Raw genomic sequence first — 24,982 nt, 5'->3', positions numbered from 1 at the left:
CCATTGCACTGCAGCCTGGACAACAAGAGCAAAACTCCAAAAAAAAAAAAAAAAAAAACCCACTCCTGAGAGAAGTCAGGCGCGACTTCCCTGTCCCCTCTCCCCACGACCACAGAACCTCGCCTGGGAGCTGAATAAATTGGCATCTAATTTTCTTGTGCTGGCCTCAGTTTCCTCATTTTTAACTCGGCAATACACCTACAGAGAATAAACTTTACAAGTGGTGCCAAAACCTGGGAGGGAGTTGTACGACCCCCTCCTGGGAGAAACTGACTCCTTCACCCGAAGCCAGACCAGGGAACTGCTCCATTGCAAGGTAAGACTTCTGTTACCCACAACCTCTCCCGCTGCCTGCCTTGTGGACTCCCTGCTCGCTATCGCGGCTGCGTCAGGGACTCCTTCTCATCTCACCGTGGGCCTGGGGCCCCGGCCTTGTCCCGAGGACTTGAGCGTAGAGGAGACGTCCCTACTCTCTTATCTTCTCCCCATGAGGGGATTCCAGGGGTCAGGAATTTGAGGCAGACGTCCCCACCTTCCTGAACCCTGTCGTATTCTCGTGGACTCCCTGCTGGTAACCGCAGCCACGTCAGGGACTCCTTCTCGTTTCTCTCCATGGGCCCGGGGCCCCAGCTTCGTCTCGAGGACTTGAGCGTAGAGGAGACGTCCCTACTCTCTTGTCTTCTCCCTGTGAGGGAATTCCAGGGGTCAGGAATTTGAGGGAGATGTCCCCATCTTCCTGAACACTCTCCGGTGTTCGGTAGGGCAGTCCGGGACGCCTTCCGAACATCTCCGCAGCAGCGGCCGAGGTTTAGGTATTCAGAAGCCCCGTTTGTAAACCCAAGCCCTGCCTAACAGCAGGACCAAATCTCCAGCTTACGGTACTAAAAAGTCTATCTCAAATTCTCAGATCAGCCCTTTTGGCATATAAGCTCTCCTTCATTAAGTAACTCTGTTTTCTTTCTTCCTCCTCTTCTTCTACTGAAGGCCTCACTCTTCTCACATTTTCTTTCTTGTTAAATCGTTACATTGTTACAGCCTGTAAGCTCTCGGCCACACCCGGGGAAAGGAGTACTTCTGCCTGTGTTGGGTATAAGACCTTCCCATATTCGTTTCTAACCCCTAACTACCCCACAAGAGTGAACCATGGGCAATCAGAAGTCCCGCCCAGACCCTAAATCGCCATTAGGATGCCTAGTCCAAAATCTACCCAAACTAGGTCTTTCCAATAAAAAGAAAAGGCTGCTTTTCCTCTCCACCATGGCCTGGCCACAATATCCCCTAGACAACCAGTCTCAGTGGCCTCCAGAGGGCACGCTCAACTTTAATGTCCTGACAGACCTAGACAGTTTTTGCCAAAAGAACAGTAAATGGTCAGAGGTCCCCTACGTGCAGGCTTTCTGGTACCTTCGCTCCCAGCCCGCCCTCTGCTCCTCTTGTTCCTCCTCCCAGGTTCTGTTAGCCAAAACCCCGCCTTTGCCCTCAGCCCTGCCCGGCTCCACACTCTCCGAAGACCTGGGCAACCTGTCCTGCCCCACCCACTTTACCAACCCTCCTCCTTATTCGAGGCCTCAACTCCCTCCTCCCTCTTCTCCTTCTCCTCCCCAAAGCCCTAATATAACTTCCCCTGTCAATGCTCGTACCCGCTCTCACAAACCCCCACTCCTCTGCCCTTTGTGTGAGGTAGCCGGAGCAGGCGTTGTCCGAGTGCACATTCCCTTCTCTTTCTCTGATCTGTCAGCCATTGAAAAACGCCTAGGGTCATTCTCTACCAATCCTACCGCTTACACCAAAGAATTTCATTACCTCACCCAGGCGTACGGCCTAACCTGGCATGACACGTATGTGATCCTGTCTTCCACTCTTACCCCTGATGAGCGTGACCGCATTCTTACAGCGGCCCGAGCTCAAGCTGTTCAGGTACATCTCACAAACAATCAAATGCCAGTAGGCGCAGCGGCGTTCCCTGAGGCCGACCCTAGCTGGGACTATCAAACTGGTCAAGATGGCCGCTGCTGCCGAGACCAAATGTTACAGTGCCTCCTAGCAGGCATGCAAAGCGCAGCTCAAAAGGTAGCTAATTATGACAAGTTAAGGGAAATAACTCAGGATCCTGATGAAAACCCAGCTGCCTTCCTAGACCGATTAACTAATGCTATGATCCTCCATACCTGGCTAGATCCGGCCTCCTAGCAGGGGCTACAGTCCTAGCCACCCACTTCATCTCCCAGTCAGCAGCTGATATAAGGAGAAAACTTAAAAAAGCTGAGTAGGGCCCCCAAACTCCCATATGGGGCCGGGTGAACATGGCATTTAAAATTTTCAATGGCCGAGAGGAACAGGCTGAGGCCACCCGCCAGGCCCATTTACAGCAAAAGGTAGGCCTCCAAACCCGAGCTCTTGTAGCAGCCCTGAGGCTGGCAGCCCACCAAACATCTGGTGGAGGGGCTCCATCTAAACACTCCCAAAATTCATCAAAGGCCCAGCCTGGGCCTTGTTTCAGATGTGGCCAGGAGGGACACTGGGCACGGCAGTGCCCCTGTCCTCGTCCACCTCCTGGGCCCTGACCAAGCTGCAAACAAAGTGGACACTGGAAGATTGACTGCCCATCCTGGGCTGCAGGCTCACCCCCCACACCTCTATGTGGAGGGCAGTCCGGTCCGCAGGAAGCAGTCCCTTTGCTTGAACTTCTCGGCCTTCTGGACGACTGATGCAGCCTGGACTCAAGGACCCCCATCACCCTCGCTGAGCCCAGGGTAACGCTGCAGGTAGCGGGTAAGTCCATTTCCTTTTTAATGGACACGGGGGCTACCTATTTTGTACTGCATCCTACTCAGGATCTAGCATACCTTCCCAGGTTTCAGTCATGGGGATTGATGGAAAGCCGTCCTCTCCTAACCAAACTCGTCCCTTAGCCTGTGTCCTTGAGGGACACCCCTTCTCCCACTCTTTTCTAATCATACCCTCATGCCCAGTCCCCGTTTTAGGACGAGATATTCTCCAGACTGTAGGGGCCACCCTCCAATTCGCTGGCCCCCCACATTCAAGCTCATCCTCTGCCCACTTCCTACTGCTACTCCTAACTGGTATCACACCCTGTCTTGACCCCTCATCTCAACCCCCATCCCTCCTAATGAAGTTAATCCCTCAGTATGGGATACCTCCAAGCCTGTGGTGGCCAGACATCACACACCAGTTAAAATACTCCTGAAGAACTCTACCCACTTTCCCTTACAACCTCAGTTTCCCATTTCAAAAACCCACCGCCAGGGCCTAAAGCCTATCATCACCCGACTTCTGGCCCAGGGACTCCTTATCCCCACCAGTTCCCCTTGTAATGCTCCTATCTTACCGGTCCGAAAGCCGACCGGCGACTACCACCTAGTTCAGAACCTGTGCCTCATCAACGAGGCGGTGGTACCCATCCACCCGGTGGTCCCCAATGCATACACTCTATTATCCAACATTCCCTCCACCACCTCTCATTTTACAGTTCTTGACCTTAAAGACGACTTCTTTACTATTCCCCTTCATCCAGAGTCTTACTTCCTTTTTGCCTTCACCTGGACCAATCCTGACACCAACCTGTCACAGCAGCTCACCTGGATAGTCCTGCCCCATATATTTAGGGACAGCCCCCACATTTTCGGACAAGCCTTAGCAGCAGACCTTAACTCCTGCTCCCTCCAATCCAGTCTCCTTCTCCAGTTATGTGGATGATCTGTTACTTTGTAGCCCATCCCTCTCTCTGTCTCAACAACATACTACCACTCTCCTTAACTTTCTTGGATCCAAGAGGTTCCGGGTATCTCCCTCTAGAGCACAGTTATCAGTTACCTCAGTAGTCTACTTAGGCATTCGCCTCACCTCCAAAACTAAAAGCCTAACAACTGACCGCTGGCAGGCACTTCTTTCATTGCAGCCCCCGGAGACTGCAGACCAGATTCTCTCCTTCTTAGGATTTGTAGGATACTTCCATCACTGGGTACCTAACTTTGCCACTCTAGCTAAACCTCTGGATATGGCAGCTAAGGACACACCCACGGGACCCCCTCTCATCCCGGAGTTGTAACACAAGCTTTCAGAACCCTACAAACTGCTCTGTCCACGGCACCTCCACTTCATCTGCCAGACCTTAACCATCCCTTCCACTTGTTTACTGATGAGAAACAAGGGATTGCAGTTGGAGTCCTAACCCAACCCCTAGGTCCCGTGTATCGTCCTGTAGCATATTTATCAAAACAACTTGATCCCACAGTCAGGGGATAGCAGCCTTGACTGTGGGCCCTGGGGGCAGCAACAGAACTTACCAAGGAATCCCTAAAACTTACCTTAGGCCAGCCTATCTCTGTGTTTTCTCCTCATCGACTGACCAACCTTCTCTCTCACAAATCTCTCGCTCACCTAGGACCCTCTAGCCTACAGGAGTTTCATCTACTCTGTTGAAAATCCGTCTTAGCCTTCATTCCACTTCTCCACTCAACCCAGCTACTTTGTTTCCCCTTCCATCCCATTCCTCCTCCCCAGCCCATTCCTGCCCTGAACTAATGGATACATTTGCTAAACCTCCGCAGGGCCTATCTGACCTTCCCTTATGTAACCCAGACCTTACCTTTTATGTAGACGGGAGTTCAATAGTGACACCCGAGGGGCGGCGAAAAGCCGCCTATGCAGTAGTTATAGACTCAGGCACCCTCAAGGCATGCCGCCTCAATGATGGGACCACATCACAAAAGACAGAGCTCATTACCTTAACCTGAGCTCTCACGCTAGTACAAGGAAAGTGAGCAAATATCTATACTGATGCAAAGTATGCTTTTCTTATTACCCACTGCCATGCTGCCCTCTAGAGAGAGCAGGAATTACTTACTATGAAAGGGTCCCCCATAATTAATGCTACCCAAAATGTCTAATCTCCTGCAGGCCCTATCACTGCCCAAAGAAGTCACTGTCATCCATTGCCGAGGGCATCACGCCCAGCAGAATGCTGTTTCCTGGGGCAATGCAAGGGCAGATGTGGCAGCAAAATCCTTAACCAGTGCCAGGCTAGCCCCCACTCCAGTCCTGTTTCTCTCCATGACCACGCCACCAATTTACTCGCCATCAGAGAAACAGGCCCGCATATTAAAAGGGGGAACCGAGTCTGATCAGGGTTGGGTCTTCCTGAACAACAAAATCGCCCTTGCCAGGGAACAGGCCCAAAAAATCATTGCTGAAATACACCAATCCTTACATATAGGGCCTAAAGCGTTGCACCGTTTCGTGCAGCCCCTCTTTTTCTTGTCAGGTCTGCAACAAACGATTAAGCAAGTACACAAGGCATGCATTACCTGCTCTAAAGTCTCGCCTCAGGGAAGCTTAAGGCCACAGTTTCCTACCCACCAAATGCGTGGCCATCTGCCAGCCCAAGACTGGCAAATTGATTTTACCCATATGCCCATGCACAAAAAACTCCACTACCTCTTAATCTTTGTAGATACCTTTTCTGGATGGATTAAAGCCTTTCCCGCCTCCAGGGGAACCGAAGACATGGTGGCCCCCCTCTTAATGCAGGAGATTATCCCTCATTTCGGCTTACCTGAAAACATTCAGTCAGACAACGGTCCAGCGTTTATAGCCCAGGTGGTCCAGCTAGTCGCCAAGTCTCTCAACAGCTCCTGGAAACTACACATCCCCTACCACCCTCAGTCGTCGGGTAAAGTTGAACGGGCTCACGGCATCCTCAAGAATCATTGGGCCAAACTCGCCATAGGGGTAAAACCTTCCTGGCCTACACTCCTACATCTTGCTTTAGCCCGGATCCAAGCCACCCCATGGGAGCCAACAGGTCTCAGTCCCTTTAAGTTGCTATACGGCAGGCCTTTTCTAGTTTCTCACAATCTCCTGGTACAACCACCTCCTCTGGCTTCCTACCTTCCCTACCTCTCTCTCCTCCGCCACTTACTCAGGGAACACACGGACCGTACACTCCCCATAGTTCCGGGACCGGAGGACTCCAACCCAACTATACCTCTCCAGCCAGGTGACAGTGTCCTCCTCCGGGAATTCGAGCCAGGGTCTCTGCAGCCCAGGTGGTCGGGACCCCATATCGTTATCCTAACTATCCCAATGGCTGCCAAACTTTTAGGCCATACCCCTTGGTACCATGTGTCATGCCTCAAACTGGCTCCCAAGAATGACCAATGGAAGTCCGAACCCTTGGGCCCCACTCACCTCTGCCTCACCCGTAACCCCTACCCGTCAACTCCTAACCCTTGAAATTCTCCTCCTAACAATCCTTCCGGCATCCCCTCTTAAAGCTAACCCTTACTATGTCTGGCGGTTCTAACTTCAGGAGTCCTGGACAGTAGGCTGAACCACTAAAACTCAATACCCTGCCCAAGCAGATTGCCAGCCTGCAGGCTGCCAATCAGCCGTAAAATTTGAATTCTCTAAATCCAAGTCCAATACTATCAAAACTCCTGGAATAACTTTGGCCTCTGCTTTCTATATGACCAAACCAAAAAGCTCTGTCGTTCGAGGGGTGATGCCTATGGCAGATGCCCATATGCTGCTTGTGTTATACACAGAGCCTTCAGAACAGGCACCTCCCCAGCAAGTGAAATGCTTTCCCTCAACCGAGGTAAAGTGTCCTTTATCATCCATGATCCCTGGGACACCCACTAGAAAGAGGGTACTGCAGGTAAAATACATACCAGGTTTACAAACAGCCACCCCAGTAGTACCTGGCTAATATTCCGGTCCTATACATGGATTGTACCCGTGGAAGTAGAACAACTCAATTTGTTAAGAAAGTCCATCTTACAAAATGAGGCTACTTTAACTCACCAACTTAAGCCCTCAATTCAACCCAGGCCCTCAAACTACATTCCCCAGCCTTTCTCCTGGCTAACTAGTACAGCAAGGGGCTTACATATTAAACTTAACCGGGGCCACAGATTTCACCAACTGCTTTTTATGCATCTTCCTTAACAACCCCCACTTAGCCACAGTTCCCCTCCAGACTGGGTTCAACCTGTCACAAACTCCCATGGGGCCTGACACCACCTTTACAGGTATCCCCTTATTCAATGTACATTCTCAAAGTCTCTCTCTCTGCTATGGGTCAGCCAGCAGCCCCAGCCTCAGGTGCAACACCACGGCAGAAGTAAAATCCTCCTTTTACGTGCCTCCAGGAGGATACTGTTGGTGTAATGGAACCCTAACTAAAGTTATTAATGCAACCCTCCCTTTCCCTTGTGTGCCCGTCACTCTAGTCCCACAGTTAGAAGTGTACGGACAAGCTGAGTTCCTATCCCTCATCACACCATCCCCTAATCACCAAAGCAAACGAGCAGTCTTCCTCCCAATAGTAGTTGGCCTCTCTTTATCATCCTCTCTAGTAGCAGCTGGAATAGGAAGTGGAGCCATGGGCTACAGCGTCACTTCAGCCGCCCAGCTGGAAGACAAGCTCCGTGTGGCTATTGAAGCATTAGCCACCTCTCTAGCCTCCCTCCAGCGACAAATCACGTCGCTGGTTTAGGTAACTCTCCAAAACTGACAGGCCCTAGACTTACAAACGGCAGAAAAAGGAGGTACCTGTCTGTTTCACCAGGAACAGTGCTGCTATTACATCAATGAAACAGGCCTTGTGGAAGAAAATGTCAACATGCTCTGTCGCCTCCAAGAGAACCTCTGCAAGAAGAAGAGCGCACCAGCCTCGTCTCTCAACTGGTGGCAATCCCCCATGCTTGCCTGGCTGACTCCCATTATCACCCCTGTTATTATTGTGTGTCTTCTACTAATACTAGCCCCTTTTTTTCTCAAGTTTTTACAGGCCCGCATAAGAGAAATTTCCAGGGTGGCCGTTAACCAGATGATGCTTCACCCCTATATCCGACTCCCAATTGAGCACCAGCCAACTGACTCCATCTCCCCACTTCGCCCCTATTCAGCAGGAAGTAGCTAGAAAGCAGTGGCGTCCTATATATCATCAAAAAGTTAGGAATGTAAGGCTGGTTGCCTCGCCGGGAGTTTGGACATGCCCATCTCCCACCCCATTTGAAAATTACATTATCAGAATATGCCCATCATCTAGCTCCACCTTGGAAATCCTCTCTGAACTCAGCACCTAGCCCGCCTTGGAAATCCCCTCTGCACTTGGGACCTAGCTTACCTTGGAAATCCCCTCTGCACTTGGCACCTGGCCTGCCTTGGAAATCCCTTCTACACTCGGCACCTGGCCTGCCTCGAAAATCCCCTCTGCACTCAGCACTTAGCCCTCTCATCGGAAATCCCACCTACCTACCAATAGCAGGTAGGTGGGATTGGTAGGTAGGTGGAATCCACATCCTGTTCTCCAAATCCTGTTCACCCCGACCACATCCTGTTTCTCTAAATCCAATCGAACACCTTCACTACCTATAAAACCCCACTCCTGAGAGAAGTCAGGCTCGACTTCCCTGGCCCCTCTCCCTGGGACCACAGAACCTTGCCCGGGAGCTGAATAAATTGGCATCTAATTTTCTTGTGCTGGGCTCAGTTTCCTTGTTTTTAACTCAGCAATAAACCTATAGACAATAAACTTTACATTTATCTTCTCATTCCTTGCATCTAGGATGGTCTTTTTTTTTTTTTTTTTTTTTTTTTAACTTGCTTTCTCTGACATGATGCTGGTGGGGATAGGGAATTGCTGGTTCATTATTACCAAGTGGGAATAAAAGATTACTTTCCCTACTAGACCTCCACTGACACCAGAGGATTGGGTCTTCATTACTGCTGATTGTAGGTGGGAGATGGGGCTCTCCACTAGGCCTCTAATGATACTCCCTAGCGGGAGATGTTATAGTGACTCACTGTAGTAACTGCTTCACCTATGGCATCCAACACACCACAAGGGAGAAGTAACACCATTATCACTGGGCAATGGCGAAAGCTCTGCCTCTCCCTTTGCCACCACAATCATCCTGGTGAGGAGGAGTAAGGATGCCGCATACCACTTGACGGGTGTGGAAGTCCAGGCTCTCTCCTTTGACTTTCATTGGGGCATGAGATAGTTACAGCTGGTGACTATGAAGGTCCCAACTTCCTACTCAGTCTTCTCTGGCAGCACCATGGCAGACATTATGTGGCCTGTCATGACAGACCGTGGATGATAAAAGTCTAAGTGTCCTTCTTGGCCTTTGTTCGCATTTGTTGAGATGCTAGTTAGCTAAATTAAGAAGCTATTGTCTAAAATTTTTATGTCTTTCCACTCAACTCCTTTGTTTGTCCTTTGGCCAAAGAGAGCAGACTTTTGTTAGGGCTTTTTTTTCCCTTCTTACCTCTAGTTTTAAGTTTGGGTTATACGACGTAAGGAGAACTGAAGGGAACTCATTATTATATCACTCACGGGTTTTAAGACCCCCTTACTGGCCTGCTTTCTTCTCTCTACCTCTCAGAGTTTTATGTTCATTTTTGCATGCTGTCTTGGGTTTTTAGTCATACTTAGTGTGAGAAATAGGGAAAAGCATGTCTATTCCATCTTTTCAAAAGGAGAAGTTTGAACCACCTATGTCTTCAGAAGTACTTATTCATTTTCTACCACGAAGTACACTGATGACTAAAAGTAGTTTTGTTTGTCCTATGGCTGTGGAACAAAATGCCTCATCCCCTTAGTTAGCATTAGGTTTGATAAATATTTCCAGGAAGAAGACAAATGAGAAAATGTAAAACAAACAAACAAACACACAAAATAGATTGCAACTTTAGAGGATGATATATAAATTTGAACATAATAGGTGCTATTTAGAAATTTAAGTTAAAAATTATTTACAAGCATTTTAGCTTTTAAAATTGTGTTGTGTTTTGACTGTCAATCTAGAGGTTAAAAAAAATATTGAGAAGCCAGGCACTGTGGCATGCACCTGTAGTCCCAGTTACTTAGGAGGCTGAGGTAGGAGGATCACTTGAACCTAGGTATTGGAGACCAGCCTTGGTAATATAGCGAAACCTAGTCAAAAAATAAATAATAAAAATAAATTTTAAAATAAAGGAATTCCTGGGCCTAGCTGTAGATTTTGTGTCAAGTCAGAAAAGTTGTGGAAGCATCAATATTATAACCAACCCCATGAAACTTAAAATTTTAATATACCTTGGGGTTTGGTAATCATTTCCACTGGAACAATTTTATTAATTACCTTAAATTTTTTATTATTTTTATTAGTTACCTTAACATTTTATTAATTACCTTCAACTAATTAAAGTTTCAATAAAATGTTTTAATTCTCACAGTTTTGGATGCTAACATGCAAGGTTGAGTTCCATAATAAGTTAAGAATTGTCAATTTACTTCAATTATCTCCTTAGATAATATTTTTTTGTTATATGTGGCTAAATCTATCTCAGTATTTAAAAATACAGTTAATCTACAAATTATAGTTCCACAAGCTTCTCTATGGCCTTATTCTAAAAAATTTAGGCCTGTATTTTCAATTTTAATATCTTACTTGAAGATGAACTAGGTGTCAGGTAGAAAACCCAACATCTATTCTAGTTTCTCCTCTATTTCTTTCTCTTTCTTGAATTATTTCACTGATTTTCATGATCAAAACTACAATGAATAAGCTGCAAAGTACTAAATATTGGTTTCTCTTTACAACATTCTTCCTTCTGTACTCTACATTTCTGACTGTATTTGACATTTTCCCCAGGAAATACTGCAGTAGCCTCAAATAAAACATATCCCAAACTGAACTTCTTATCTCTTTCCCAATCAAACCATTTCTCAGTGTATTATTGATTCCCTCATTACACATTCATTCCTTCAGTCTCACAAGCTGGAAAGTTCAGTGGCATTTATTCCTTCTCTACCCACCAAGCATTTAAGGCACCAGAAATTTCTTAAGCTGATTACAAATATCTCTTAAATCCAGTAGATTATTTTTTCCAACAGTGTTCCCGTGATGTCTATTGTCTCTTTTATGTAAAGAGCTTCTGCTCTGATTTTCTCAATACATCCCAAATGAAGCCTATATATGTTTATTTTCCCATTCTTTCCAATATATTTTCCTATTCATTCCAAATGAATCCTTTATAAGTTCATTTTCTACTTGAGTTACATTTCTAATGTATAAATTTGTAATGACATCATCGTCAACAATAGTAAATTTCCACATTTATTGTTCTGCTAAAACCATCTCAATCAAGATTAACTTTCATCTTCATTGATGTTCCATGTAGTTATGTCTCCTATTATTCTTTCTCCTGTAACCCGAACTGGTTCTTTAATTTTAGTGAACTCTTGAGTATACCTCATACACAACATAGTATCTGTGAATAACTACATATATGTGTGTGTGTGTGTGTGTGTGTGTGTTTCTGGATTTTCTTCCCTTTTTGAAGAGCTGCTTGTCTTTCAATATCAAACTACAAACCATTGTGAAACCTTCCCCGAATTATTTCTCCATTCTCCAACTGAATTTTGCTAATTCTCTGTACAATTGATGCTACATTGACTCTCAACTATACCATGAGTTTCTTGGTTGCTGGAACTGAGTCTTATTTAATATTGTGTCTCTAGCATGTGAACAATGTTGGACACTTAAATCTTATACAAGATTAAGAAAGGCTCATGTCTTCATAGTAGAATGATTTATAATCCACTGGGTATATACCCAGTAATGGGATTGCTAGGTCAAATCGTATTTCTGGTTCTAGATACTTGAGGAATCGCCACACTGTCTTCCACAATGGTTGAACTAATTTACACTCCCACCAACAGTGTAAAAACGCTCCTATTTCTCCACATCCTCTCCAGCATTTTTTGTTTCCTGACTTTTTAATGATCGCCATTCTAACTGGCGTGAGATGGTATCTCACTGTGGTTTTGATGTGCATTGCTCTAATAAGCAGTGATGTTGAGCTTTTCTTCATATGTTTGTTGGCCACATAAATGCCTTCCTTTAAAAAGTGTCTGTTCATATTTTTTGCCCACTTTTTGATGGGGTTGTTTCTTTTTTTCTTGTAAATTTGTTTAAGTTCCTTGTAGATTCTGGATATTAGCCCTTTGTCAGATGGCTAGATTGCAAAACTTTTTACCCATTAGGGTGCCTATTCACTGTGATGATAGCAAAGACTTGGAACCAACCCAAAAGCCCATCGATGATAGACTGGATAAAGAAAATATGACACATATACACCATGGAATACTATGCAGCCATAAAAAGATGAGTTCATGTCTTTTGCAGGGACATTGATGAAGCTGGAAACCATCATTCTTAGCAAACTAACACAGGAACAGAAAACCAAACACCACATGTTCTCACTCATAAGTGGTAGCTGAACAATGAGAACACATGGACACAAGGAGGGGAACATCATACACTGGGACCTGTCAGGGGGTGGGGGGTTAGGGGAGGGATAGCATTAGGAGAAATAACTAATGTAGATAATGGGTTGACAGGAGCAGCAAACCACCATGGCATGTGTATACCTATGTAACAAACCTCTGCACGTTCTGCACATGTAACCCAGAACTTAAAATATAATCAAAAAAAAAAAAAAAAAAAAAAAAAAAAAAAAAAAAAAAAAAAAAAAAAAAAAAAAAAAAAAAAAAAAAAAAGAAAAAGAAAAAGAAAGGCTCTATATGACAGGTTATATGACAGGTTAAGGGGTTTAGAGTCAATGGAGAGTCAGAAGGATTTTTTCAAACCAGCAAGTGAGAAATTTGAGGTAGGAGGGGGCTTGCTGTTGTTATTGATACTAATTTGTGGTTTAGTAAATATTTTGGTTACTTTACTGTTAACCATCATCGTCTCTCTTTTCCCTAATGGAAAAATTGACCACTAGCCTTGTAAGACTATAGTTTTCACTTATGTATTGAAAGATTTTTTTCCTGAATCCAGCTATGTTTTATTAGTCAAGGTAACTTTCATTTTTTCCCTTAACAATGTCTCCCTATATTAATTTATTCTCTATTTTGAGTGCTACTATTTTATTTCAGGCCCTTATCACCTCACATCCAAATAGCTGCAGAAAGAGAGAGAATAGGAAGGAAGGAGAAAAAGAAAGGAAGGGAGGACTGGGACTGTGTTCAGACACTCTTCCGAGACCAATTAAATCAGAATTTTAGAGAAGTGGTCAAGACATTCACAGTTTTTCTGTGTGCCACCAGGGCTGAGAGCCATTGCCTTTTTGGTCCCTCCGACTTTGATTAATTTTACCTCTGAACCTTAACACCGAAACCCAATTAATCTTTTTAAAACACAACATTCGGTGCATGTTTTACTCCTAAATTTCCTCAGCCAGAGACTGTAGGTAATTTACCAAGTTTTTGATTGCGTGGGATAGATAGCTCTACTGATAAAACTGTATGAGTTTAATATAGTTCCAAGGCTAGTACTTTCCTGACTTGACTCATTCTCTTAAAAATCTAAGCATTCTGTAGAGAGTAAGCTTCTCCTGCCTCTGGTGTCTAAGGTGAATATTTATGGAAATAAACTTTCAAGCCTGTATTTGATTCATCTTCTGACTTTCAATTTTCCCTCATGTCAACCTATGTGCTTTGCTGTCTGGCCTTTCTCCTCCAGATTGACTGAATGACATTTAATCACATCTTTCTCTTTTCTGTGATGTCCCCACAGATTGATGGCTACATAACCATAGCCCTAACTGTGCAGGGCTACACAAACACCCTCATCTCTCTATCTTGTTCTTATAGACAACTCAAAAGCAAAGGTATCTGAAAATAATCATTAAGGATTGCAGGCATGGAGCTAGGGACAAGGCAAAAAATGGCAAATGAAACATCATTTCATTTCTCTATTAATATGAGGGGGTCTAAAATGTAGCTTCTTTGTAATACGTGAGATTGCGATCTTGTCTTCCATACTGCCTGCCTTGATTCTAATAACATATATCATTTTCCAATACCTGCATTCATTTTTAGGAAAACAGTTTTTATTTTATCCCAGTAGCATACTAGCTAGTGAAACTCTGAAGTTATTTTCTTCCACTCTATGATTAAGCACTGAAGTGTCTGAAGGAAGTGGCACTCTTAAATTTGCTAGTATTCTTAGATGGAAGTTTTACACATTTAAAACAATGAGCTTCTCAGTCCACTGATTGGTGCTGCTTGGATCACTGGTCCTTGGTGATATCCAGTCCTATATTCTAATACTGGGCATTATGTTTTTCCTGCATCCTATCCTGTTTAGATTGACCATCCTTTGAACTGGGATCTTGCTGTGTTCCTTTTTACTTGTTATTCTTCACCTCTTTGCTGTGGAGGGGCTGACACTTGTGCTTTTTATTTTTAATTTTGTAATAAGCCCAGTGCTATAAATATCTTCTCCAACTCTGCGGCTTGCTTTTTCACTTTATTGTTGATGTCACTGATTTTTCCCTAGTTATTTGAATAGCTAGCATCTATAAATCTTGTATGTCTCACTTTAGATGTAAAGTTCTTAGAAGAACCTTCTTACTTTATTTAGGATTAAGTCAATGAAGCATTTTCAACAAAGGCACAATATGATGAAATTTACATGTTTAGAGGATCATTCATGCTGTTGTGTAAATAATAGATATAGAAGAATTATCATTTTGTTGAAAAATTCTTAAGATATCTTGGTTGATTATGACTTAAGACTGTGGCAGCAGAGGTAAAAAGAACTCCATGGATCCTAGATATATTTAATAAAGAAATTTGGGAGTTGATATTAAATGTAAGAGATTGAGAGAGGGTGGTTATATGCATGCCCCTTAGATTTCTAGTTTCAGTAAGTATCTGGATAGATAATGCAATGCAATACAATACAATCACTTGTATCACTAGGACTGAGTACAATAGATTCCACCCCCCCAGACGGAGTCTTGCTCTATTGCCCAGGTTGGAGTACAATGGTGTGATGTCGGCTCAATGCAACCTCCACTGCATGGGTTCAAACGATTCTCCTGCCTCAGCCTCCCAACATGCACCACCACGCCTGGCTAAATTTTTGTGTTTTTAGTAGAGACGGGGTTTTACCATATTGGCCAGGCTGGTCTTCAACTCCTGACCTCGACCTCGTGATCCGCCCACCTCAGCCTCCCAAAGTGCTGGGATTACAGTCATGAGCCACCACGTCTAGCCAACAGTATGTTTTTAATATAATATTTATCTGAATAAGTGAGTGAATGGATGGATGAATAAACCATTTCTGATCAGAAGGAAAAATAAAGATTTTATGGGGTAATTTTTTCCGTTTTGAATAAGATTTCTAGGTCTTGAAGCAGGAGTAGGATTTAGACAGTTATGGATCAAGTAACGAATACACATGCACTGAATTCCTAAGTGAATGAATGGTAAAAGGGAATGCAGAAATTCCAGGTGGACGGAAGAGTTTGAATAATAGCCATGAAGCAACATGGTGCAGAATCTGTTTGGCAACTGTGAAGAGTTTACTTTGGCTCAGGCCTAGGGTAATGGAAGGGAATGGTGGAAAACCAAAGTGCCCATGTGGCAAGCTCAGAACTTTGGCTTTGGGTGTTAAATGGAGGGCTTATGACATTATCAGGATTGTTGTTTTCTGTAAGATTTAATTTTCCTGCTTGGTGAGATTTGATGATGATAGAATACTGGAGTAATCATAACATCACATGTTTGCAGAGACATGTAGTCTGTTTAGTTGCCACTTGGCACCCTCTGGAAGAAAATACCAGAGGGTATTTTCTTTTTTCCTAAAGGGGCATCTTACTTTCCAGGTTAGCTATTCAATCTAATATGAAAACATGTTAGAGGAGTAGGAAGAACAGAGATATAGTGGTGTGTAATCACTGTTCAGAATGAAGTGCTCAGGTTTCAGATAGTCATGCTTATATGATCACTTGCATTGGAACCAGAATTATTGTAGTTACCATAGGAGATAGCATCCAGGAGTCTCTTATATAATTCTAATAATTATTCTAGTAGTCTTAAATAACAGGAACATTGAATTCATGTGTTGTTGATATTAAAACATTTGATAATATGCATTATATATTTTTTATTACAGATTAAATGATCAAGTCATTATAGAGAATTGGGTCTAAATGACCTGGCAGAAACCATGGAGATGATCTTGGTAAACTCACCTAATTTTTAAATCTCCTCACAGAGTTTAATTTTGTCCTTTCGTGTCATGGCAAATGACAGCTCTATTGCCTCCCCTTCTTTCCAAACTCATGTCCCATGATCTGTAAGAAATGTTTTCTCTTTATTTGCGAGGAGATTGCTCAGGCTTCTATTTATGAGCCCCCGAACAACAGAATAGACAGCCCCACTGAGACTCTTTTGCCTTTGTATGGTACACAGGGACCTACCTCTAGGAGAAGATAAGAACTTAAGTCAATAACTCATTGAAGAAAAAAAAAAAAAAAAAAAAAAAAAAAAAAAACAGAAAAACCCCAGCATTCAATTATTTCTGCTCTCTGTTGGAACTGGAGATCCTCCTTTTTAACTGAATTAGCATATTTCTGAGCTCAGGAACTGTGCCTATTATGAAATTTATAATCTGTTTAGAGTACCTAATATAGTATTCTTATTCTAAGTTCCTAAATAAATATTTGTGAAATGATATTTCCCTTAATTCATTCAAATTGGGCAGTTAATGAGATTATTTGTCAATGGATATTGACTATAAAAATCAATGCTGAAAGCCTTTACTAATTATTTATACTAATGTATCATTTCATGTTTATTCTAGCTTCCTATGCAGACAGCCTAGTTAAGTCTGATTATGTCAATGGGCCTATCTCTGTAGAACAGGCAGAGATATTATTGCTAAATAAAGCACAATGAAGTTTTTTTTTTTTTTTTTTTTTTTTTTTTTTGGATGTTAGTTCTTTGTTTTGCATTTTGTTTCATTGGGTTGTAATAGACAGAGCTTGAAGAGATGAGTTGAAATAAAGGTAGGCAATTCAAAGATATTTTGATTGGAATTGCTGGGCAAGTGACTGGAGAGAAAACGCTGGAATACCTGAGCATTCTCTCCCAGTGGCCTAGTTGAACCCCAGGGAACATTTTGTTCTGAGGTTGTTTTAAAGACACTGATAAATAAGGAGACATCCTTTAAGCTAGTTAAAGCTAGACTGAATAAGATAGGTTAATTTGGTATTAATTCAAGATAGTTGGGTAGTGATGGTAAGTCTGATAAGGCAGGTTAGCTCTCTGTACTCACTTGGCCATTGGTTCCAAAGGAAAAATCAAAGACTGCAAAAATGCCATGTCATTAAACATTTCTTAGGAGCTAAGCATGTCTGGAGACCCATCACAGCCACCTAAGCCCATAAATTAGTAAACATGATATCTATGCTATTTATTAACACAGAAAAAGGTGCAAGTTTTTTTTTTTTTTAATGCACAGATATTACATGGAGGCATACATTTTTCCAAACCATTGCTTATCTTGAGATAGTTTAGAACCATCAACAAACTAGTCTAACGAGGCTGCTTTCTGAGGGAAAGCAACCTCAGTAAATCATTGTGCTTTTCTTTGGTCTTTTCATCCTGCATGTAAGATTTTAACCACATTTGATAGAGGAAGTGAATCTTTGAGCCAAAATACTCAACAAATTTCTTATCCACAGATAGAGGTAAATGGCAACCATAGCTCTTCAGTGACAGCATTAGTCATTGTGATTTGTTTTTAACTTGTTACAGAGTGAAATAACACTGGTAAGTTCTGTAAGATGTTTCACAGTGTTCCTAAGCGTGTCATCCCTGTGCTTATGCATTTGTTTCAAGGATATAAAGACCAAAAACTCAAAGCAATGTGTTCTGATCAAGAAACGGCTGGAAATGGCAGCAACCTGATATGGAACAATCAAGAACTGAAGGTTTATTTTGAATGAGAGGTGTTGTCCAACTGCGAGACTGAATGACTGAAGCTGAGAATAAATGGAAACACAATCAACAGTCATTCCAGGTGTGCGGTTATTGAGACCTGCCTTGAAAGTTTCAGGTCTCTTCTCTTTCTGTAACCACGTTAACACTGCGTCTACAGACTGCGATACTGTTAATGAAGGAGAGAAAAAGTCCTTCCATTTATTGTTATTCTTGTTCTTAATGAAAATTTTTGAGCTGTTGGGTTTTGAAATTACAATGATAAAGCAACTCTTTTAGAATAAAAGAGACAATATATTACAAAGCCAACTTGTATATTGGACAGGTAAAAATGCCTCCTGGTTACGTTGTCTTTAATACACATTTCTTCTAAGGTCAGTCATCAATGTTGTTTTCTGTTTTCTGTAGTTGTATAGTTACGGATAAAGTCATTGTATTCTTCCTGGTCCCTACCAATGTTGTTCTTTTATTGATACAGACATCAGGAACTGCTCAATAAATATTTGTTGTGGGACAAACTATAATTGTAATGTGTCCTATTTGGATAATACTTTACAATTTGCAAAGCTCTTTAGCGTACCTTATTTAGTTAAACCACACTACGACACAAATGCACTGTACAAAATGTGTGCTTCGTAAGCCTTGTATTATAGTCGTACCTCATATATCACACACAAATATCAAGACACAGAAAGATAGACACATAACTGCATAAGCAGTATTCCCCAAACTCATACTTTGTGCTTCATTTAGGATTTCTTACCAATATAATTTTCATTTGGAAAACCTCTCCTATTCATATTATGAAAAAGACCACTTGATGATTCAGAAATGGATTTTTTTTTTTTTTTCTGTTTTGGTTCCTATAACTATGTAAGACACTGATGAGGCCCATCACAACGTGGAGTACAACTGTAAATAAGATGAAGTTCTTGACTTCAGGGAGATTAAAATCCACTTATTTTCTCCACTCAGTCCTCCCCAACTAGCAGTCTCACTAGACAATGCCATTGGTTTTAAACACTTATTTTAGAAACTTGGGAGGCAAGCTAGAGCCTGGGAAGCCTTTACACTTGTTGGAACTCTTCTTTGCTTAGATGTAAGGCTCTTTCATCTGGTTGCTTTTATAATGCAAAAGGCAGAGGCAAATTATACAGAACACAATCAGTGGGTCCAGAGTATTGAAACACTCCTCTTAACGACAATGTCAAGTTACTTTATTTGTTCATGAAGCACTTGAAAAATGAGAAAGAACAGCAGGTCTTCAAGAGAGAACAGGGAAAGAGTTGGCCCCGAGTGTTTTATTACCCAAAGAGGGTGTTAACATGCATAGAAATGTCAGATCTCTACTAAAAAAAATCAATGAATGACAGACATATCCAGTTGCAGCTCACTCAACCCTGATTTAACAATCATTTGAGATCTTACAAGGGAATGATTCTGAAGAATAAAAAGCATTTCAGTTTCACCCGCTGAGTATTAATGCATTTGAAACATTGGAGGGAAGACGTCAAAAGAAAACAGAAAATCTGTACTGCCACCTACACTCTCTTAAAAATAAGAATATAATGTAGTTGTATGAGAGTAAGTTCTGTAAAACACTACTTTTATTAAAATGCGTGTAACCCTGTAGGCTTGAAAAGTGTCAGATTTTGCCATAAAACTGATAATATCACTACTTGGTATTGATACAGCCTTCTTCTTTTGAGAACCCCCAAGCAGCTTATGGGTATAACTTAATCTTCATGTGTAGACATTTGGTAATTTAGCCAGTGGGCTTTAACAAATCAAGAAAGTCTGGAAAGGCTTGATTTAAGAAATCAAGTCTTGATTTAAGAAATCAAGAAAGTCTGGAAAGACCTGTGACCAGGTCTCAGTGTAGGTGAAGTTTTTAGCAATTTCACTAACTTCAATTTCTTACTGTGACCCTGAAAAACAACAGGGGAATGGTCCCTACACCCAGGCAAAGATGCACCTGGGCAGTGTCTCCATGAAGTGTTGCTACATGTGTCCAGTGACACTATTAAAAGCCCCAGCCCTGACATTTCTATACTCCATTTAATGCTCTCAGTTACAAATAAAAGGGGATCACTTTAACTCAATCACTTCTTTGAAAGGTGACTTTTACTCGGAAATAGCAGAGGGCTTATTCTAAAATGAAAATCTGGTGAAGAGACTACATAAGACTCTCAGGCATGACAGTAATGTTTTATTTAAAACATATTCTATTTAAGCATTTATATTTCACATCAAGATTTTTGTTTCAGGGTTGAGGTACCATACTAAAGTACAAGGGAGTTCTTATGATATTAGGATTTCTGCAAGATAAAGCACTTGTTGCCATAGGGATAAGTAAATAGTCCCGATCTGAGACACTAGTTCCCACTGCCAAGACATGGGTGGGAGAAGGTGGTTCCCATAGACTGTTTTCTCTAGATAAAAATACAGTGAGGTTTCTATTTAAGGGCAATTTTTAAAAATTCTCAGGAATTTCATCCAAAAGAAACATATCCTATCATTTTCTGAACAATTGAGTGGTGAACTCACTAACAATATTTTGAGATTATATTTGTATGCAGTATTAATTATGCTCATGCTCTGTCATATCAACGATGCTGCTGTGACTGCAGGGTTTTTTTTCTTTTGAGACAGGGTTTTTCTCTGTTGCCCGGTATGGAGTGCAGCGGCATGATCACAGCAGCCTCAACCTGAGAGGCTTAAGCGATTCTCCCACCTCAATCTCCCAGGTCTCCCAGTAACTGGGGCTACAGGCACATGTCACATGCCTGGTTAATTAAAAAAATGAAAAATTGTAAAAACAGGGTCTCTTTATGTTGCCCAGGCTTGCATCTTTTTTAAAAATCATTTTTTTACTCTTATAAACTCTATCATTGTATCATCAAGGCTTTTGGATTTAATTCTATGACAATTAACACAAAAGCATCATCCAAATTACTGTCTGAAATTTCTGTTGAACTAAATAGCAGTTAAGTAAAATTATCCACTGACGAGGGTTGAATATTGTCATGATCCCGTAAAGGGTATTCATTTTAATAAGATTTCATACACATCAAAAAGAACTAATTTTGAGTTCATTTTAAATTCTGACCAAACCAAGTTTTATTTTTCCACTTATGAACTAGGTTTCCTTCTTCTGCTTTTCCTCCAATCACCTCTTGCAGCTTGCCGGCCTTAGTAAGTTTATCATTACGCTCTACCTGCATTTTTGCATTACTTTGATGAATGTGAAGGTAGAATAGCCAGTTTTTTTAAAGCATTATTATTACTTCTTATACTGTCTTCTTTTAAGGAACACATAGATTTTAAATCAGGCCAGGCACAGTGGCTCATGACTGTAATCCTAGCACTTTGGGAGGCAGAGGCAGGTAGATCACCTGAGGCCAGGAGTTCGAGACCAGCCTGGCCAACATGGCAAAACCCTGTCTCTATTAAAAATACACAAATTAGCCGAGTGTAGTGGTACATGCCTGTAATCCCAGCTACTTGGGAGGCTGAGGCAAAAGAATTGCTTGAACCCAGGCGGCAGAGACTGCAGTGAGCTGAGACTGCGTCATTTTGTGCTCCAGCCTGGGTAACAAAAGCAAAACTCCGTCTCAAAAAAAAAATTAAGAGATAGGGTCTTGCCCTGTTGCCTAGGCTGGAGTGCAGTGACAGGATCATAGCTAACTGCAGCTTCAAAATCCTGGGATCAGACAATTCTTCCATTTCAGCCTCTCGAATAACTAGGGCCACAGTCATGTGCCACGTTGACCAGCTAATTTTTATTTTTATTTTTGTGGAGATGGGTCTCACTACATTGCCGAGGCTTGTTTCAATGACCTGGCTTAAAGTGATCCTCCTCCTTCACTTTCCAAAGTGTTGAGATCACGAGAGTGAGGTACCATCGCCAGCTGGTATATTCTTTATATATAATACTCATTGGGCTGTGTCCAATTTTAAATACATATAATTTATTAAGGAATCAGTTCTAAAGTACATGAATGTTGATCAACTTTGCTTCAGGAGTTTTAAAGTACATGTTTTCCCTTTCTTAAATAACATTCTTCGTCATGGAGGCTCTTTCCTCTTTGAATATCATTTATAAAAGCTGTCACCTGACTTGAAAAGAAGTTCATTTTTCTCACTGTCCTCCTACGAGAAAGTTGTTTGTTCCCACTATTCAGATCTCTAGCGCTAAATGTCCCATGTCCCTACTCAGCTTCCTCATTGCCTTACACTTTACTCCTATAAAGCACCCTATGACCTTCCACAATTTTTATTTTCTGCTTACAGTCTGTTTCTCATGCTGCAGCCAAAGAACACTGCTTGCTATATAAAAGTAAAAAAAATAAATAAATAAATAAAAAGTGCTACAGTTGTTTAGTGCTATTACCCATTTGAGTAATATCTTAACCAAACATTTTTGTCATCAAGAACTGTTTATTACAACACTATTATATTTTCTTCAAATTGCTATACAGTAAATTGTTCACTAAGATAGTGTACATTTTGTTTGATTCCACACATATTTCCTGGGCTGTGTTTATCCCCCCTTTTTTGGCCAAATGAGTTAAACGCATTTAAAAAGCTTCCTATGAGCTATGTTTGTACCAGTGGTTCTCTAACCACATCAGACTCACCTACGTTTGGGACTCACTCATTTAAATAACACATCACTCACCGCCAGCCTTATTTATAACAGAAAGTGAAGTGCTGGTTGCCTAGGTAATTTCTCTAGATCAAGGACAAAAGTCGCTTAGCCTTTTCTCCAGTCTAGAAATCTGTTTGCTCTGCTAATTGAACTACGCTAATAAAATCCATAATGTCCCTTACCTTCAATGAGGTAGGAAAGAAATCCATTCCGAATCTGCAGAGAAGCTGCTTTTCCTCCTGCATGCTACCTGCTAGTGTAGATCTTGGCATAACAGACACTACTTGGCAAAAGGTAAGTATATCGAAGTAAAAGCCATATTCCTGGTGAGTTCATTCATTCCTATTAAAGACTTAGGTCTCTTTTTCTGAAAACATTGTCACTGGGTGAATGTGAAGAAGTGGCTTCTTATTTTTGAAAATCATGGCAGGTGGGATTAGCAAGCAAGAGGTGAGAATGGGTGACTATTACCACTCTTGTTGCTAAGGGCTAGACTGGTTCATCTCTGCCACTTCTGTGCATTTAAATAAACACTGTTTCCTGGGAGTCTATGTTAGTTTCAGGGCCAGAAAATTAACACACCACAATTATATATATTCTTTATTAAATATATATATATATATATATATAACCTTTTTAAAATTTCTTAACATATTAAAGGAAAGAGGATGAAAATTTATGGGAAAATAATTCAGTTGAAATATCCTTATTTTATCTATCTTATTCAACCTGCTTCTGCTCCTATGTTCCTGTATCAGTAATTATTGTAACCACTTACACAATCACTCAGGTTTAGAACCAACCTGTCCAGCTGGTCTCTCAGCCTCCTGCCTAGAGGTCTTCCTAGCTCCTTTTCACATTGCATCCAATGTGGTCTTTACTAAGCTCGGATCTGCTTTTATCTTTCTGCTGATTTAAATCATTCAGCCACTTCCCACAGCTTCACGGTTAGGGTCAGATTTCTGAGCAAAGTATACAAACCCCTTCAAGACTTGGCATGGCCTGCCTCTCTGGGTTTACCTTTCATCCCTGTCCCATAAGCGCCTTCCTTTCCATTCATATCAAAATGTTTGCCTCTTCCAAAACTTGTTGGAGCCTTTAATGTTCTAATATTATTATGCATTTCTGAAAGAAGGATAAGGGTGCAACATTCCTCAAGTACATTTAGCTTTGCAACATTTTACAGTAGATGTTATATAAAATTAATGTTCTGAGAAACACATTTAGGTAAACAGCAATTATCATGGTGTGTACTGTAATGTGTATCATGTTAGTACCTTTTATTTTTAATTTATTTATTTTATTTATATTTATTTTTTGAGATGGGATCTCACTCTGTTGCAATGGCACAGTCTTGGCTCACTGCAGCCTCCACCTCTCAGGTTCAAGCAATTCTCCCACCTTAGACTCCTGAGCAGCTGGAATTACAGGGGCATGCCAACATGCCGCTAATTTTTGCATTTTAAGTAGAGAGAGAGTTTCACCATGTGGGTCAGGGAACTCCTGACCTCAGGTGTTTAACCCAATATTTCCCAAAGTTATTTGACTACAGTTCTCTTTCTTCATGGAATTCTTACTAAAATCTTGCAAAACTAGAGTCCACTTAACATAAAGAAAATGTTGTTGGCTGGGCACGGTGGCTCATGCCTGTAATTCCAGCACTTTGGAAAACTAAGGTGGGACAGCCTGGGTAATATAGCAAGACTTCACCTATAAAAATTTGTTTAAAAAAATTAGTGGGGCATAGTGGTGTGTTGGTGAGTGCCTGTAGCCCTTTTTGCTCAAGAGGCTGAAGTGGGAGGATTGCTTGATCAAGGATGTTGAGATGCTAGTGAGCTACGATCATGCCATTGTACTTCAGCATGGGAGACAGAGAGAGAAACTGTCTCAAAAAAATGAATGCCCCATCTCACACTGTAATGTCTTTTGGGTACAAGACAGCTATCTGTTTTATCTTGTCATTTAAACTTTTTAAAAATTTAAATCTTATTTTATTTTTCGAAATGGGGCCTTGCTTTGTTGCCCAGCCTGGAATGCAGTGGTGTGACCTTGGGTCACTGCAACATCTGCCCTTCTTGTCTTGGGTGATCCACCTCAGCCTTCCGAGTGGCTGGGCCTACAGGTGCATGACACCAAGTCTGACTATTTTTGTATTTTTGGTGGAGACAGGGTTTCACCATGTTACCCAGGCTGGTCTCAAGCTCCTGAGTTCAAGTGACTCCCAAAGTGTTGGAATTGCAGGCATGAGCCACCACACTCAGCCTAAACTTTTTAAATACACTCATTTACATAAAGTAGCCCACACAGAAAAGAACTGATGTTCTTTCAAAATCATCAGGAACATTAGTTTCTATCTGAATGAACAGAAAAAAGAAACTGATTGCTATTCCTTGAAAATAAGACTCTGTCAGGCCGGGCGCGGTGGCTCAAGCCTGTAATCCCAGCACTTTGGGAGGCCGAGGCGGGTGGATCACGAGGTCAAGAGATCGAGACCATCCTGGTCAACATGGTGAAAC

The 24,982-nt window shown here is 41.9% G+C and overlaps 1 long non-coding RNA gene across 1 annotated transcript in view; it reads left to right on the top strand.

Annotated features, from left to right (window-relative positions):
* LOC119467747 overlaps nucleotides 1-20,471 on the top strand; it is a 35,224-nt gene extending 14,753 nt beyond the window's left edge. The window contains exons 2-4 of the long non-coding RNA XR_005196355.1: nucleotides 15,987-16,055; nucleotides 17,717-19,610; nucleotides 19,674-20,471. This is a non-coding gene — a long non-coding RNA (uncharacterized LOC119467747). The remainder of the gene's footprint in view (nucleotides 1-15,986; nucleotides 16,056-17,716; nucleotides 19,611-19,673) is intronic.
* Nucleotides 20,472-24,982: the final 4,511 nt, after the last annotated feature.

Source organism: Cebus imitator, unplaced genomic scaffold, assembly GCF_001604975.1.
Source record: "Cebus imitator isolate Cc_AM_T3 unplaced genomic scaffold, Cebus_imitator-1.0 Scaffold327, whole genome shotgun sequence".
In the NCBI taxonomy this organism is placed as follows: domain Eukaryota; kingdom Metazoa; phylum Chordata; class Mammalia; order Primates; family Cebidae; genus Cebus; species Cebus imitator.
This window is presented reverse-complemented; position numbering and strand designations above follow the sequence as displayed.